We start from the raw sequence: 18,294 nt of genomic DNA, 5'->3' as shown, positions 1-18,294 counted from the left end.
TTTATTTTCATGAATGTTTATTATTATAAACAATTTTGACTTTGTGGTTGTTGTAACTAGTGGAAACCCCCCTGAAAAGGTACTCTACAGCGAGTCGTCCAACTTTCATTTTACAGTTGGTTTGGAGCGGGTCGTTAATGTGACTATGCTACAATCAACGAATCCTTTTCCATAGCAGGAAAACGGTTAAATGTTTGAAGACGAATTTCATAATGAAATTGAAGCTGACATTGGACAATATTTTGAGTTCACTTTTAATTTTGTATGCATATGGCTCAGCTTAATATTTTTTACATAACCTATGCAGTAGTCCTAGGCTATATAATATGCACATAATTCACCTGAACTATATTTAATTAATCATTTTATTATAGATTTAATATTTCAGGGAGCTGTAGGCTAATCATCCTGTGAAGCCACTTGACCATGGATTCCCCAATGTGCCTGGCCGAAAACGCAGACGGCGAGCTTCATGTAGTTCCTGGTGCCATCAAGTACCTGATGGGACTGAACCAGCAAGTCGTAGTGGTGGCGGTGTTCGGGCTGTAACGCACCGGCAAGTCCTACCTCATGAACAAGCTGGCTGGGAAGAGAAAAGGTGAGACCAAGAGACTGACTGATGCTGAGAGACATATCCGAGTTCACAAACTGGTTTGGTCATTATCAGTGCCTCAATAGTCAATTCCCAGTTTATTGAAAATATTTTTTGCATCAGTACATTTGTTTAAGAAGAAAAAATGTATTCCATTTTTTTCGTCTCAAAGCGGGCTTTGAAATAATGATTTAGGTTTTGCCCTGGGAGCCACCATCCAATCCAAGACTAAGGTAATCTGGATGTGGTGTGTGCTTCATCCTGAAAAAAGAGATCACACCCTGGTGCTGCTGGATACAGAGGGGCTGAGGGACTTGGAGAATGTGGGAGGTCAAAGTTCACTCTCTTTACAATCCACATTAATAATCCAGCACAGTGAACAAATATCTAAACACACATACACTACATGACCAAAGGTATGTGGACACCTGCTTGTCGAACATCTAATTCCAAAATCATGGGTATTAATATGAAGTTTGTCCCCCCTTTGCTGCTATAACAGCTTCCACTCTTCTGGGAAGGCTTTCCACTAGATGTTGGAACATTACTGCAGGGACTTGCTTATATTCAGCCACAAGAGCATTAGTGAGGTCGGGCACTGATGTTGGGTGATTAGGCCTGGCTCGCAGTCGGTGTTCCAATTCATCCCAAAGGTGTTCGATGGGGTTGAGGTCCGGGCTCTGTGCAGGCCAGTCAAGTTCTTCCACACATATCTCGACAAACCATTTCTGTATGGACCTCGCTTTGTGCACGGTGGTATTGTCATGCTGAAACAGGGAAGGGCCTTCCCAAACTGTTGCCACAATGTTGGAAGCACAGAATCTTCTAGAATATAATTGAATGCTGTAATATTTCCCTTCACTGGAATTAAGGGGCCTAGCCCAAACCATGAAAAACAGCCCCAGACCATTATTCCTCCTCCACCAAACTTTCCAGTTGGCACTATGCATTCGGGCAGGTAGTGTTCTCCTGGCATCCGCCAAACCCAGATCCGTCCTGTCGGACTGCCAGATGGTAAAGCCAGAGAACGCCTTTTCCACTGCTCCAGAGTCCAATGGCGGTGAGCTTTACACCACTCCAGCCGACGCTTGGCATTGCGCATGGTGATCTTAGGCTTGTGTGCGACTGCTGGAAACCCATTTCATGAACCTGCCGATGAACAGTACTTGTGCTGATGTTTCCAGAGGCAGTTTGGAACTCGGTAGTGAGTGTTGCACCCGAGTACAGACGATTTTTATGCGCTACGCTCTTCAGCACTCGCCAGTCCCGTTCTTTGAGCTTGTGTGGCCTACCATTACGCGGCTGAGCCATTGCATTGTTGCTCCTAGACGTTTCCACTTCACAACAACAGCACTTACAGTTCACCGGAGCAGCTCTAGCAGGGCAGAAATTTGACGAACTGACTTGTTGGAAAGGTGGCATCCTATGATGGTGCCACGTTGAAAGTCACTGAGCTCTTCAGTAAGGCCATTCTTCTGCCAATGTTTGTCTATGGAGATTGCATGGCTGTGTGCTCGATTTTATACACCTGTCAGCAACGGGTGTGACTGAAATAGCCGAACCCACTAATTTGAAGGGGTGTCCACACACTTTTGTATATATAGTGTATTGTAAATGATTTCATTTCATTTAGCCAGATCACCAATACATGTTGCTGTTGTCATACTTGTTTCAGGGGGATTCTAAGAATGATGCCTGGATCTTCTCCCTGGCCATTCTGTTAAGCAGTACTCTGGTCTACAACAGTCGAGGGACCATCGACAATCAAGCCGTGGAGAACCTCCAGTATCCTTTAAACCTAAATCAATTTCCCCATGGCAATCCTCCCCTGTTTTCTCTCCTATTGACTTTAATAGGTGTACATGTCATGTGTGGGGGATATTTCCCCCAACCGGGCCATTTCTTGGAAGTCCCTCTCATATTGAAAGTGAAAGTGCTGTATGTTTGTATATCTATTGGACGCTGAGCAATATGTCCTTATAGACCCAGAGCAACACATTGTGTTACTGACAGCGTTAATTACGTGTTTGCAGAATGTTGGAACATACTGTACTTTGTTGGATCCATTCCCTTAGGGGTCACTCAGTGCATGTGGACACAGTCCATTCAAAAAGAAACTGAAACTTATTTGCTATAACTGTTGTACAGCAAGTCCTTGTACAACTGTAGCAGGCACATGACAATGCGGACGCACATAGTTTTTTTTAGACCTTTTGTAGCTTTTATCAGTCAATCCTCAACCGGCTCTAAAGATATGTGGGTGAGCTGACAGAGCGGATCAAGGTGAATTCTTCCAGTGCAGCTTCATCCTCTCACGATGAGGAGGAAGGAGGGGACACCCAGTTTGTGCAGTTCTTTCCTAATTTTGTGTGGGCAATCAGAGATTTCACTCTACTACTCGAGATCGATGGCAGAAACGTCACCGAAGATGGGTATCTGGAGCATTCCCTGGAACTCAGAAAAGGTGACATTAGCACTAGCCACCACCCCAATGATCAACTGTGCACAATGTCTCTCCATTGAATAGTGCACCATGAACAGTTATACAGTTGGAATAATCATTATCTCACAAAGAACATGGGTGTTGAAAAACAAGAAGATTGATATTGGCTCTAACGCTTGCTAAATTACCTATTAAATCATTCCTATGAAAATGTATTGTCGGATTACACTCATAATCAAACAGACTCATAAAGTAAATTACATTATTTTATCCGGTTTGTTTATTGGTCACAAATTATTCTACCTTATGTTAATTGAAGCATATCTCTTGATATGCTTGTCTGTTAATGACTGTGTGTTTGGATGGTGAACTTTAAAGGCCGGCCTCCCAGACACAGATTAGGCCTCCCAGACGAGATTCTCCATTGAACACACTTTTTTGTCCAGCCCAGGATAAGGCCTAATCTGTCTCTGCGAAACCAACCATAAAAATTGAGTAATGTCTACCATAATGATGAATGCTGACTATCATTCAGGTGGGGGTAAAAATAACCTGATGTACAACCTCCCACGAGAGTGCATCCGGAACTACTTCCCCTCGCGCAAGTGCTTTGTATTCCCCACCCCTACAACCCCTGCCAACATGCCCCGCCTGGATTCCATGGATGAGGCTGACCTCTGTGGAAGCTTCCGAAAGGGTTGCAGATACTTTTTGCCACTTCATTTTCCAGGAGAGCCGTACAAAAACTGTCAAAGGGGGCCACAAAGTAACCGGGAGAAGTAAGTCAAATATCTGAAGATTCTGCACAGATGTATTGAATGTAGCCTATGTTATTGTCCCACCAAATGTATACACTTATATTTTCTTCCCGCCTCTATCTGATTGCAGTGCTTGGCCACTTGGTTAACACCTATGTGGAGACCATAGCCAAAGGCTCTGTGCCATGTCTGGAGAATGCGGTGCTGGCCATGGCTCAAATTGAGAACCGGGCTGCTGTGGATGAGGGCCTGGCGGTGTACGAGAGGGGCATTTAGGAGGTAAAGGCCTTATTCCCAGTGGACATGGGTCAGATTTCAAGTCATCACCTCCGCCCAGACCACCAGGCCACATAATCGTTCATGAACCGATCCTTCAAAGACAAAAATTTGGATTTCTTGAAAGCGTTAGCGGTAAGGGTCTTCATTTGAAATCTGTGCCTGGTACAAACATTGACTTAGTTCTTAACTCTGTCAAGGACCACGTTTTACAAGTCCTTCCCTAAAAAAGTATTGACTCTTGCAGGTGGCCATTGCAAAGCACTACGCTGACCTTCTCATCCCGAATGAGGATGCCTCAGAGAAGAAGTGTGCGGCCCTTCTGGAGAAGCTGTCTGTTCCGATGGCCCAGAAGATTAAGGAGGGGATCTACGCTACACCTGGAGGATATGACCTTTACTGCAATCACCATGACAACATGGTGGCACGGTACGGGCCGAGCCCGCAAAAGGAGTTGGGGTAAGAGCTTTGAACTGAATCCTTGCTAGGGCTGAAACATTCATCAAAATTCCATATTGAACACTGGAGCTGTTCTCATCTTTCAGGCCGATCCACTCAGTTTCTGTGTTGTAGATGACTTGCTGTTCTTTCTATCAACCTCTAATATTACTGTTATGTTATGATTTACAGTAGCTTCCATAATCTATTTTTAGGCATTCTACAGCATCATACCAGAAACATCAAACAATGATTAAACATGTAGCCTTTGGGGGTGTTTTCTGCAGGCTGAGGATATTCTTGAGCAATTCCTGAGGGAGAAGAGTCTAGAGAATAATTCCATCCATCTAAGTCAACATAGATCTGGGATGTTTGAAAGAGTACGTATGCGGTGTGGTGTCTAAGGAATTTATGACTTTGCTAAGGTTTGCAAATGGTATCTTTGAGGATGTTGATTCAGCTTAGGGAAGCATCTGGGGAGCAGTTTTATAGGGGCACCCCATAAAACAGAGGAAGTCTGTTGTGTGGAGTCATGGGATTGGTCTCTAGGGGAAACCACCCATATCATGGTAAAGATTATAAATACTTGGTGGGGACAAAGGAGGACAGAACAACATATTATTTTGGGTCGTTGTTCTCCAGATGCCTGCAGATGTCTCTAAACTTACGCTGAAATCTTGTGATATAAATAAACCTTTATAATCAAAGTACAGTGTAAGCGGACTCCTTGTTCTCACAGCAAAATTAGCATTATTATTTAGACACCACAGCGGTCTAAAGTTTAACCTAAAACTTATGGCCTACTCCAGAACTTGGAAAAGATCAGGGGCTGTCTGTTGCGTAAATATGAGAGAGAACATGATTGGTCTAGAAGCTAGAGTATTTTCCTACCTCAACTCTTCCTTTGGACCTTGCAGAGGAGAAGGAGAGATCAGCTGTGCTGGAGCAAGAGAAGAAGGCTGCTGAAGAGAAACGGGCGGAGATGGAGCACACCATGGAAGACAATCGCAGAAGCAAAGACGAGATGTTGAAGCAGATGGAAGAGAAGATGAAGGAGGAGATGAAGCAACAGGACCGGGACTTCCACAGGGCCTTGGAGTGCAAGATGCAGGAGCAGAAGGATCTGCTGGAGAAGGGCCAAAAGGAGAAGGCTGACTTAATGAGACAGGAGATAGAGGAGTTCAAGAAGAGCAACAAACCTGAGAAGGAAGGAGGTGGTTTCCTTGAGTCTACAATCTCTTCGATTTGGAATGGACGTTGCCAACACTTTCTTTCAATAAAAGCTCATGAAGAGAGCTTTTATGAAGTAGATACATTGTGTATTACTTGAGCATATACACATTTGCTAGCTTTATCTAGCAATGTAAAGCGAAAAGTCAAGTTGATAGCCATGCTTAGAATCAGTCAAAGCTTTGTATGCAAGCAATAGTGATGTATTATTTTTCTTATACAGTATATGTATAAACAGATTTTGGTGAAATTATCACTGTACTAGTATAGCGCTTTAATAAAAAAATGTCAAGACTATAACGAATAATTTTCTTTAATCGTAATATACACTGAACAAAAATATAAACTCAACATGCAACAATTTCAAAGATTTTATTGAGTTACAGTTCATATAAGGAAATCAACCAACTGAAATAAATTCATTAGTTCCTAATCTATGGATTTAACATAACTGGAAATACAGATATGCATCTGTTGGCCACATATACCTTGAAGAAAAGGTAGGGGCGTGGATCAGAAAACCAGTCAGTATCTGGTGTGACCACCGTTTGCCTCATGCAGCATAACACATCTCCTTCGCATAGAGTTGATCAGGCCGTTGATTGTGGCCTGTGGAATGTTGTCCCACTCCTCTTCAATGGCTGTGCGAAGTTGCTGGATATTTGCGGGAACTGGAACATGCTGTCGTACACGTCGATCCAGAGCATCCCTAACATGCTCAATGGGTGACATGTCTGGTGAGTATGCAGGCCATGGAAGAACTGGGACATTTTCAGCTTCCAAGAAATGTGTACAGATCCTTGCGACATAGGGCCGTGTATTATCATGCTGAAACATGAGGTGATGGCGGGGGATGAATTGCACGACAATGGGCCTCAGGATCTTGTCATCGATAAAATGCAATTGTATTTGTTGTCAGTAGCTTATGCCAGCCCATACCATAACCCCACTTCCACCATGGGGCACTCTGTTCACAACGTTGACATCAGCAAAACGCTCGCCGACACGACGCCATAAATGCTGTCTGCCCTGTACAGTTGAAACTGGGATTCATCTGTGAAGAGCACACTTCTCCAGCATGTCAGTGGCCATCAAAGGTAAGTATTTGCTCACTGAAGTAGGTTACGACGCCAAACTGCAGTCAGGTCAAGACCCTGTTGAAGACGACAAGCACGCACAAGAGCTTCCCTGAGACAGTGTGCACAGTGTGCAGAAAGTCTTCGGTTGTGCAAACCCACAGTTTCATCAGCTGTCCGGGTGGCTGGTCTTAGACGATGTGGAGGTCCTGGGCTGGTGTGGTTAAACGTGGTCTGCAGTATTGAGGCCGGTTAGACGTACTGCCAAATTCTCCTAAAACGGCATTGGAGGCGGCTTATGGTAGAGAAATTAACATATAATTATCTGGCAACCGCTCTGGTGGACATTCCTGCAGTCAGCAGGCCATTTGCACGCTGCCTCAACTTGAGACATCTGTGGCATTGTGTTGTTTGACAAAACTGCACATTTTAGAGTGGCCATTTTATTGTCCCCAGCACAAGGTGCATCTCTGTAATGATCATGCTGTTTAATCGGCTTCTTGATATGCCACACCTGTTAGGTGGATTGATTATCTTGGCAAAGGAGAAATGCTCACTAACAGGGATGTAAACACATTTGTGCACATAATTTGAGAGAAAAACACTTTTTTGTGCATATGGAAAATTTCTGGGATCTTTTAATTCAGCTTATGAAATATGGGACCAACACTTTACATGGCGTTACATTGCGTTCATATTTTTGTTCAGTATACTTTTTGTCTTATATTCTTTGAGAACGTTGTCTATTGAATCAAAATATAATTCATTTGGATATTATATCTTTTGAAAACATAACCAATCTATGTAGTTGTATATAAAATGCATATATAAATTTATACATTGTTTTGAATTCACTTTGAATCTGTTAGTGTTTATGTAAGTAATAGTAGTCTGTTACTGACTCGCATCTGGAAAACCCCATTTATGCCTTCGTTGCCTGACGCTTATCTTTTTGTTATATTTTTTTTATTGAATATTAAAACATACAATCTATCTGCAGTGAAGCCGCTCAACATTACATTACATTCAGTCATCTACCAGACTCCCATCCACAGCGACCCACAAAATCAACCAGGGTCAACGCCCTGCCCAAGGGAACGTCGACAGATCTCCCACCAAGTCAAAATGGGGACCCGAACCAGCGACCTATCGGCCACTGTCCCAATCTCCCAACCGCCAGGCCAACAACCCTCCAAGATCCCCCGACAGCTGCCCCTCAACCACCCAAGACGTCCCCCCCCGCTTCTTATGTTGTCACTCTGTGATTCTAGGCTAAGATGGTCCAGGAGGCAAAGGAGAAGCAACAGGAGTTGGAGAGTGTGCTAGATAGCAAGCTCCATGAGCAGGAAAAGCTGATGGCTAAGGGCTTCACAGAGAAAGAGGCAGCCATGAAGGAGGAGATACAGAGCCTGAGAGAGAAGGAGGAGGCCAAGCGCGAGAAGAAAGAAGAGCAGTCTCGTAACTTCAGAGCCATAGCACAGGGTGTCATAGAGAGTGTCAGCAATGGCTTAGGTCACTACATTAACTATAGGAAAGCCTGTGAGGAACGCAAAGCGATTGTGTTAAAGGAGTGGGTCAGATCCACTCTTAAACTCAAATCAGGTAGGGTTGGCAGTATCCCTGATATGGAGCGCATTACACTCAAGCAAGACAAGACGACTACACCCAAACTCAAAACGGGAGCCGTTGGCAACTCTAAAGATAATTAAACTCTGCCCAAAGTCAACACAGGTACAACTAGCAAAAGCCCTGGCTCAGAGTTCTAAAGGATGCGCCAGAGATTAGTTAATGGTCCAGATCAGCAGCCACACCTTTCTCCAGTCTCATCATTAACCAGAAGAGCCCAGTAAACTACTAGGAAATAGTGCAACAGAAACACTGCTGTGCAACAACGGTACAATGAGGCCAAACCAGCTGTCACTTCACAGAAGTCAGTTCCTCAGTTTATAAGCATTAATTTCTCATTCTGATAACCTTTAAATATTATTACATGTTATTATAGATCAGTCTTAGAATTTGAGTTAAGATTTGTGCTTTCTTTTGTTCTTGGATGTAGGGTAAAATAAATGAGCTTACTGAACTTGTCTAGAGGTCAAATTTGTTCTATATTACACGTAAGGCTAGAATGGAACTGCTCATCTTCAACGCGCTTTTCACTTAAGGGTTGACCATTATCAACTTTTGTGATTGTTGTTTGAATAAACCTTGCTTCATCTCTATTCGATAACTTTTCACATTTTCACTGATAGGGTTAAGGATAAAGCTAAACTTGTTTTAATAGAGATATTGATCAATGGGGAGAACTGATGAGCTGAACACCCCCAGCTGAATCTCTACATGGCATTAAAATAAAGCACAGGCATTCAAATGAAAAAGAGACACATCCTGTCTTTCAGTCACGTCATATCAATTTAATAAAATACAAAGATGAGTACATCAGCAGCAGGACAACAAGAGGAACTGTAATTATGGAACGATATGAACACATATCTCTACTCGGATGACCTGTACCCAGATCAGCTTTAGGGCCAAGACGAGCCATGCAGGAATGATTTTCATTAGTCTGCTGCATGGACACACCACGCACATCAAGACCTGAGGGGAATGTCACAAACAGATACAGATATACTGTACTGTAACCTGCTGAGAAAAAACAGCATAGACCAGCATAGGCTAGTGACCAGCCTTCATTGTGTTTTCTCTGGTGGTCAGCCTTTGTTGTGGTTTTGCTGGTGATCAACCTTTATGGTGTTTTGGACACTGGTCACCCACACAACCTGCACCATTTTACATTATGTTGGCTTGCAAAGTGATGTTTACTTCCTATTACAATCCAACCTGAGTGGGGCTAGCTAACAATTGGGACATTTATTCACCAACAATCTACATTCAGATTGACTGTCAGGATCAGAAGGATGACTAATGAGCCTACCTAAACCAACTAAATGGGAACAACCATTTCAGTAACGGTGCAATAAATCCAACTAACAGATTGGATTAGTTTAGAAAAAACTATGTTATTTATCTTTGTGTGGCATAAAATGAATGAATTTATTAAATAATCAGTCAATGTACATGCAAAAGCATAGATATTGAAACAAACCATTTTTAAGAAATCAAACTGCAATAGAGCATGCTGGGAAATATGATAATGATGGGTGTGGTTTTGTCGACCAGCTAGATCAACCAAACTCAACTTTCGGACCGCTGTCCAGGTCCGGACCCAGAGAAGGGTCAATACGGACCAAACAACATTGCATTTAGTTATATCAAAGTGAATAAATTATTTTTAAGACAGCTTTCAAAAATCAACCGGGCGCGGTGGTTTCTCTAACTCAGCAACCTCTCTTTCTCTTTCTCTTTCTCTTTCTCTTTCTCTCTCTCTCTCTCTCTCTCTCTCTCTCTCTCTCTCTCTCTCTCTCTCTCTCTCTCTCTCTCTCTCTCTCTCTCTCTCTCTCTCTCTCTCTCTCTCTCTCTCTCTCTCTCTCTCTCTCTCTCTCTCTCTCTCTCTCTCTCTCTCTCTCTCGAAGCAACCCCCCACCTCTACTAGTTCCCTGTCTAATCCAATCGCGTGGTTATATGCAAATACAAGAGGCCGCGTCTTACCCAATCACATAAATGCAAATATCCTCTGCGGAACCTCTGGACAAGCAGGCAGAAAGAAACAAAGATTTGACCGCGGTTCAAGTGTTAATATCACAGATAAAAGAAAGAGCTTAGTTATCAGTATCTTTATTAATATGGCTTGTTCAAAAAAAGACAAGTTAACGCTGAAAACCGTATATTCAAAGACGAGTGGACAGAAAAGTATGCGTTCAAAACCAATGTGCCTGATATGCAGCAAGTCCATAGTCCTCGTGAAAAGTGGCAATATTAAACGCCATTTTGACACCAAATGGTGCCGGAGAAGATGGCTGCCGTTTTACAGCCCTCTAACCAGTTGTACTATTATGTGTGTTTTTCCGCGTTATTTGTAATTTATTCTGTACATAATGTTTCTGCCACCGTCTCTTATGACCGAAAAGAGCTTCTGGATATCAGAACAGCGATTACTCACCTCGTACTGGACGAAGATGTTTTCCTTAACGAGTCAAGGCCCAAATCCCCATAATTTGCATGAAGAAGAGACTGAGATATAGGGGACGTAGGTCGGGGTTCCTTGTAAGGATCCGACGTGCAATCATTGGATAATAAACTGGATGAGCTCCGATCAAGACTGTCCTACTAACGGGACATTAAAAACTGTAATATCTTATGTTTCACCGAGTCGTGGCTGAACGACGACATGGACAACATACAGCTAGCGGGCTATACGCTACATTGGCAGGATAGAACGGCTGACTCCGGTAAGACAAGATGTGTATATTTGTAAACAACAGCTGGTGCACAAAATCAAATACTAAGGACGTTTCGAGGTTTTGCTCGCCTGAGGTAGAGTATCTTATGATAAGCTGTAGACCACACTATTTACCAAGAGAGTTTTCATCTATATTTTTCATAGCTGTCTATTTACCACCACAAACCAATGCTGGCATTAAGATTGCACTGAATGAGCTGTATAAGGCCATAAGTGAACAGGAAAATGCTCATCCAGAGGCAGCGCTCCTTCATCCAGAGGCAGGGAGTTTAATGCAGGGAAACTTAAATCCGTTCTACCTAATTTCTACCAGCATGTTAAACGTGCAACCAGAGGAAAATAAACTCTAGACCACCTTTACTCCACACACAGAGATGCATACAAAAGCTCTCCCTCGCCCTCCATTTGGCAAATCTGACCATAACTCTATCCTCCTGATTCCTGCTTCTAAGCAAAAACTAAAGCAGGAAGCACCAGTGACTCGGTTAATAAAAAAGTGGTCAGATGACGCAGATGCTAAGCTACAGGACTGTTTTGCTAGCACAGACTGGAACATGTTCCGGGATTCTTCAGATAGCATTGAGGAGTACACCACATCAGTCACTGCTTCATCAATATGTGCATTGATGACGTCGTCCCCACAGTGACCGTACATACATACCCCAACCAGAAGCCATGGATTACAGGCAACATCCGCACTGAGCTAAAGGGTAGAGCTGCCGCTTTCAAGGAGCGGGACTCTAACCCGGACGCTTATAAGAAATCCCGCTATGCCCTCCGACGAACCATCAAACAGGCAAAGAGTCAATACAGGACTAAGATTGAATCGTACTACACCGGCTCTGATGCTCGTCGGATGTGGCAGGGTTTGAAAACTATTACAGACTACAAAGGGAAGCACAGCCGCGAGCTGCTCAGTGACACAAGACTTCCAGACGAGCTAAACCACTTCTATGCTCGCTTCAAGGCAAGCAACACTGAAGCATGCATGAGAGCACCAGCTGTTCTGGATGACTATGTGATCACGCTCTCCGTAGCCAATGTGAGTAAGACTTAAGCAGGTCAACATTCACATGGTCGCAGGGCCAGACGGATTACCAGGACGTGTACTCCGAGCATGTGCTGACCAACTGGCAAGTGTCTTCACTGACATTTTCAACATATCCCTGACTGAGTCTGTAATACCAACATGTTTCAAGCAGACCACCATAGTCCCCGTGCCCAAGGACACTAAGATAACCTGCCAAAATGACTACCGACCCATAGCACTGACGTCTGTAGCCATGAAGTGCTTTGAAAGGCTGGTCATGGCTCACATCAACACCATTATCCCAGAAACCCTAGACCCACTCCAATTTGCATACCGCCCCAACAGATCCACAGATGATGCAATCTCTATTGCACTCCACACTGCCCTTTCCCACCTGGACAAGAGGAACACCTACGTGAGAATGCTATTCATTGACTACAGCTCAGCATTCAACACCATAGTGCCCTCAAAGCTCATCACTAAGCTAAGGATCCTGGAACTAAACACCTCCCTCTGCAACTGGATCCTGGACTTCCTGACGGGCCGCCCCCCAGGTGGTAAGGGTAGGTAACAACACATCTGCCACACTGATCCTCAACACGGGGGCCCCTCAGGGGTGCGTGCTCAGTCCCCTCCTGTACTCCCTGTTCACCCATGACTGCATGGCCAGGCACGACTCCAACACCATCATTAAGTTTGCCGACGACACAACAGCCTGATCACCGACAACGATGAGACAGCCTATAGGGAGGAGGTCAGAGACCTGGCCGTGTGGTGCCAGGATAACAACCTCTCCCTCAACGTGACCAAGACCAAGGAGAAGATTGTGGACTACAGGGAAAAAAATAGGACTGAGCACGCCCCCATTCTCATCGACTGGGCTGTAGTGGAACAGGTTGAGAGCTTCAAGTTCCTTGGTGTCCACATCACCAACAAACTATCATGGTCCAAACACACCAAGACAGTCGTGAAGAGGGCACAACATAGCCTATTCCCCCTCAGAAGACTGAAAAGATTTGGCATGGGTCCTCAGATCCTCAAAAAAATTATACAGCTGCACCATCGAGAGCATCCTGACTGGTTGCATCACCTCCTGGTATGGCAACTGCACGGCCTCCGACCGCAAGGCAATACAGATGGTAGTTCGTACGGCCCAGTACATCACTGGGGACAAGCTTCCTGCCATCCAGGACCTCTATACCAGGCGGTGTCAGAGGAAGGCCCTCAAAATTGTCAAAGACTCCAGCCACCCTAGTCATAGACTGTTCTCTCTGCTACTGCACGACAAGCGGTACCGGAGTGCCAAGTCTAGGTCCAAAAGACTTCTCAACAGCTTCTACCCACAAGCCATAAGACTCCTGAACAGCTAATCATGGCTACCCGGACTATTTGCACTGCCCCCCCACCCCCACCCCCGACCCCATCTTTTTACGCTGCTGCTACTCTGTTAATTATTTATGCTTAGTCACTTTAACTCTACCCACATGTACATATTACTTCAACTACCTCAACTAGCCGGTGCCACCGCACATTGACTCTGCACCGGTACCGTTATTTTATTTTACTTCTGCTCTTTTTTTCTCAACACTTTTTAGTTGTTGTTTTATTTTACTTTCTTATTAAAAAATAAATGCACTGTTGGTTAAGGGCTATAAGTAAGCATTTCACTGTAATGTCTACACCTGTTGTATTCGGCGCATGTGGCCAATAACATTTGATTTGATTTGATTTGAATCGTAGTCATTTGGATCAGACGTGTCCACTGGAGGCGAGAACAAACAAGCTTAACCAAGTCAAATCCCAGATCCACCAAAGTTCTTGTAAATTCCCTGACAGCCAAACAACGTGCAATGGAGTGTTCACTGCAGATAGCTTGGGTTTTGGGAAAACGCTCAACTTTTTCTGACACTGAGATGGTAAATTATTGCATGTGTGGTGTTCCTGACACCTTGCTTGAAGGGAAAATATAAAACTGATCCCACTGTTAGATTCCACAGCAATGAGAACTGATAAGTTAGCTGAAGTTTTGACTTAACAACTTGATGAGGCCACTCAAAATGCACCATTCATTTCATTAGCTGTGGATGATTCAAAAGAAAACACTGATAATGCCCAGCTTGATGACTTCACTGTTGGAAGAGAACTGCTGCTGCTCATCCAGAACCTTCTTGGTCATAAATGTGACAAAGTTGTCAGAGGAAGAAAAACAGATCTTCAGATGGGTAGATGTCGCATCACTGCAAATGGAGTTGATTGAGCTGCAAGAAAATGTGGCTTTGAAGGAGCAGGCTGATGACTGTGACCCTGTCACTTTCTGGGGAAAGATGGTGCTTGCAGCTGATGGCTCACAAATTTCAAAGTATTGGCAGGAGACAAAAAGTGTAATTTCTCTCATTGATGCAAGGGCAAGGCCCAGAGTAAATTATACATGAATATTGCATGGCCCACAGTGACTTTCTGTGCCTTCCAATATTTTTTGAAAACTCTCCTTTGTTCTTGAGAAGAAAAAATATATATATATTTAATAATTCAAGGCCCATGTACAATGGTCTCATTTGATGTATTTACCAGTATTCTTAAAAAATGTATTTACCAGCATACACTCTTAAAAAAAAGGTTGTTGGGTGGTTCTTTGTCAGGGTTGAGGGTGATGTGTGTAACCATAAATTTTTGTTGCATATCAGGAAGGGTTCTGTACTGCTGTGAATGTTATGAAGAAACATCCTGTTCTTTCCCTCTCCACCATGATTTCCTTTAATGCCATGAAATGCTACACTGTTAAAAATATAATTTACTGTATGGGACACTACAGGCTACTGGTTGCAGTAAAAGAAAGGTAAACAACAACAAGTTACTGACTTTTACATGTGAATGAAGGTGTTATTGCTATAAAAGGACAGTATGCTGCTGATTACTTGAGACAATACCTCACTTGGGATTTGAACTCACAAACTTTTGGTTACTAATGACCTGAATGTCCTGCTATGCCACCAGGTATGTGGGTATGATTGAGACTGGCCATAGATTTAATGGCAAGAATACACACAGTGCCTTTGGAAAGTATTTAGACCCCTTGACTTTTTCCACATTTTGATACGTTACAGCCTTATTCCAAAATTGATTAAATATTTGTTGTTCCTCAGCTATCTACACACAATACCCCATAATGACGAAGTGAAAACTGGTTTATAGAAATGATTGCAAATGCATTAAAAAGAATAAACAGAAAAACATTAATTACATAAGTATTCAGACCCTTTGCTACGAGACTCAAAATTGAGCTCAGGTGAATCCTGTTTCCATTGATCATCATTGAGATGTTTCTACAACTTGACTGGATTCCACCTGTGGTAAATTCAATCAATTGGACATGATTTGGAAAGGCACACACCTGTCTATATAAGGTCCCACAGTTGACAGTGCATGTCAGAGCAAAAACCAAGCCATGAGGTCGAAGGAGTTGTCCGTAGAGCTCCGAGACAGGATCGAGGCACAGATCTGGGGAAGGGTACCAAAAAATGTCTGCAGCATTGAAGGTCCCCAAGAACACAGTGGCCTCCATCATTCTTAAATAGAAGAAGTTTGGAACCACCAAGACTCTTACTAGAACTGGCCGCCCCGGCCAAACTGAGCAATCGGGAGAAGGGCCTTGGTCAGGGGATGACCAAGAACCTGATGGTCACTCTGACAGACCTCTAGAGTTCCTCTCTGGAGATGGGAGAACCTTCCAGAAGAACAACCATCTCTGCAGCACACCACCAATCAGGCCTTTATGGTAGAGTGGCCAGACAGAAACCACATGACAGTCCACTTGGAGTTTGCCAAAAAGCACCTATATATCCATATAGTGTATATCCACAATCAAAATTAGGGTAAGGTTAGCGTAGATGGTTGTTCCCTGGGGTACAAAAAGGTCAAAGGTACACATAAGGAACCTTCAGAGGTACACATAGGAACTCACATGATACTGGTCGGTTCCTTTTAGTGTATGTGTATATTATCTATAAATGAAACAAATTATTTTAACAACAGAGCAGAAAGTTTGGTTTCACATTAAACCATTTTTTTAATAGTGTGTTTTCAATAGGATTTGACCTCATACCCCTGAACGTTCCATAGTTCCCTACTCTACCTGCTTAGCTACTAGTCAGAAGAAAAGTTTTGTACAAAAAACTAAATATATTTGTAAGGACGGTGTCCGGTAGAGGTCATTGTTTGAAAGCAGCTTTGAATTGAAGAAAGCACTGGAACCACAGAAAACACTGATACTGCTACTGCTCTTTCCTCGTCTAACCATGTGTTCTCGCATACCCCGAGAGCATCTGGTCAGCGCGGCGGTGGCACAGGAATCCTCATCTCTCCAAAATGGACATTCCCTCTTTTTCTCCTGACCCATCTGTCTATCTCCTCATTTGAATTCCATGCTGTCACAGTCACTAGCCCATTCAAGCTTAACATCCTAGTCATTTATCGCCCTCCAGGTTCCCTTGGAGAGTTCATCAATGAGCTTGACGCCTTGATAAGTTCCTTTCCTGAGGATGGCTCACCCCTCACAGTTCTGGGTGACTTTAACCTCCCTACGTCTGCCTTTGACTCATTTCTCTCTGCCTCCTTCTTTCCACTCCTTTCCTCTTTTGACCTCACCCTCTCACCGTCCCCCTACTCACAAGGCAGGCAATACGCTTGACCTCATCTTTACTAGATGCTGTTCTTCTACTAATCTCACTGCAACTCCACTCCAAGTCTCCGACCACTACTTTGTATCCTTTTCTCTCTCACTCTCCTCCAACACTACTCACTCTACCCCTACTCAGATGGTAATGTGCCGTCGCAACCTTCGCTCTCTCTCTCCCGCTACTCTCTCCTCTTCCATCCTATCATCTCTTCCCTCTGCTCAATCCTTCTCCCTCCGATCTCCTGATTCTGCCTCCTCAACCCTCCTCTCCTCCCTTTCTGCATCTTTTGACTCTCTATGTCCCCTATCCTCCCGGCCGGCTCGGTCCTCCCCCTCCTGCTCCGTGGCTTGACGACTCATTGCGAGCTCACAGAAGAGGGCTCCGGGCAGCCGAGCGGAAATGGAGAAAACTAGACTCCCCTGCGGACCTGTCATCTTTTCACTCCCTCCTCTCTACATTCTCTTCCTCTGTTTCTGCTGCTAAAGCCACTTTCTACCACTCTAAATTTCAAGCCTCTGCCTCTAACCCTAGGAAGCTCTTTGCCACCTTCTCCTCCCTGCTGAATCCTCCTCCTCCTCCCCCCTCCCTCCTCCCTCTCTGTGGATGACTTCGTCAACCATTTTGAAAAGAAGGTTGACGACATCCGATCCTCATTTATTAAGTCAAATGACACCGCTGGTCCTGCTCACACTGCCCTACCCTATGTTTTGACTTATTTCTCCCCTCTCTCTCAGATGAAATCTTGCGACTTGTGACGGCCGGCCGCCCAACAACCTGCCCGCTTGACCCTATCCCCTCCTCTCTTCTCCAGACCATTTCCGGAGACCTTCTCCCTTACCTCACCTCGCTCATCAACTCATCCATGACCACTGGCCATGTCCCTTCCGTCTTCAAGAGAGCAAGAGTTGCACCCCTCCTCAATAAACCTACACTCGATCCCTCCGATGTCAACAACTACAGACCAGTATCCCTTCTTTCTTTTCTCTCCAAAACTCTTGAGCGTGTCGTCTCTAGCCAACTCTCCTGCTATCTCTCTCAGAATGACCTTCTTGATCCAAACCAGGCAGGTTTCAAGACTGGTCATTCAACTGAGACTGCTCTTCTCTGTGTCATGGAGGCTCTCCGCACTGCTAAAGCTAACTCTCTCTCCTCTGCTCTTATCCTTCTAGACCTATCCGCTGCCTTTGATACTGTGAACCATCAGATCCTCCTCTCCACCCTCTCCGAGTTGGGCATCTCTGGTGCTGCTCACTCTTGGATTGTGTCCTACCTGACCGGTCGCTCCTACCATGTGGCGTGGCGAGAAGCTGTCTCCGCACCACGTGCTCTCACCACTGGTGTCCCCCAGGGCTCAGTTCTAGGCCCTCTCCTATTCTCGCTATACACCAAGTCACTTGGCTCTGTCATATCCTCACATG

At 44.3% G+C, this 18,294-nt stretch overlaps 1 pseudogene; it reads left to right on the top strand.

Moving 5' to 3' along the window:
* Nucleotides 1-426: 426 nt before the first annotated feature.
* LOC121572536 lies at nucleotides 427-5,817 on the top strand (annotated as a pseudogene).
* The last annotated feature ends 12,477 nt before the right edge of the window (nucleotides 5,818-18,294 follow it).

This window comes from Coregonus clupeaformis, chromosome 29 (assembly GCF_020615455.1).
Source record: "Coregonus clupeaformis isolate EN_2021a chromosome 29, ASM2061545v1, whole genome shotgun sequence".
Classification (NCBI taxonomy): domain Eukaryota; kingdom Metazoa; phylum Chordata; class Actinopteri; order Salmoniformes; family Salmonidae; genus Coregonus; species Coregonus clupeaformis.
The sequence above is the reverse complement of the archived record's forward strand: the minus strand, read 5'-3'. Positions and strand labels throughout refer to the sequence as shown.